At 39.3% G+C, this 549-nt stretch overlaps 1 protein-coding gene across 1 annotated transcript in view; it reads right to left on the reverse strand.

Annotated features, from left to right (window-relative positions):
- ets1 (v-ets avian erythroblastosis virus E26 oncogene homolog 1) overlaps positions 1-549 on the reverse strand; it is a 107,142-nt gene that overhangs the window by 39,414 nt on the left and 67,179 nt on the right. The gene's annotated exons all lie outside the window — the stretch shown is intronic.

Here is a 549-nt window from a genome sequence, read left to right on the forward strand (position 1 = left end):
GAAAGCCGGCGTTGCGAGTTGAATTCCTACGAGACCTGCAACACGAGGACGGACAGGAACATGAGTGGAAATCCTGGAGAGATGCTGCTGCTGCCTGATTATCGATAGTATTAATAAAAGAAATATGAATAATACAAAACTAAAAACAGACTTTGATGTTTAAAGTTTATTATGCCCTTAGTTTTAGTTAAATTGTTATTTCTTGTGATGATTTCAAACGCTTCCTTATTAATGAGACCAATGGTAATAATTGAGTAACTCCTATTATAACAGGCATTTCTTTTTAATCTTTATAGGTTGAACTTAGATGAGGATGTGTAGTTTTTGTTGTGGTTAGTTTTACCCACATGAACCCACCAACAACGAACTAAAATGCTCAGTGACATTTTATCAACACACATTCCCTAAATCTTTTATAAAGGAGAATCCCGAGAAGCTGTGTCTCTGCTTTCCCCTTATTTCATGGTTCGGTGGCCTCACACTGCAGGCAAGGGGAGGTTTTCTCTCGCTGCTCATTGGTCGCGCCTTTCCCATCGCAGGAACATTTCC

Source organism: Betta splendens, chromosome 13, assembly GCF_900634795.4.
Source record: "Betta splendens chromosome 13, fBetSpl5.4, whole genome shotgun sequence".
In the NCBI taxonomy this organism is placed as follows: Eukaryota; Metazoa; Chordata; class Actinopteri; order Anabantiformes; family Osphronemidae; genus Betta; species Betta splendens.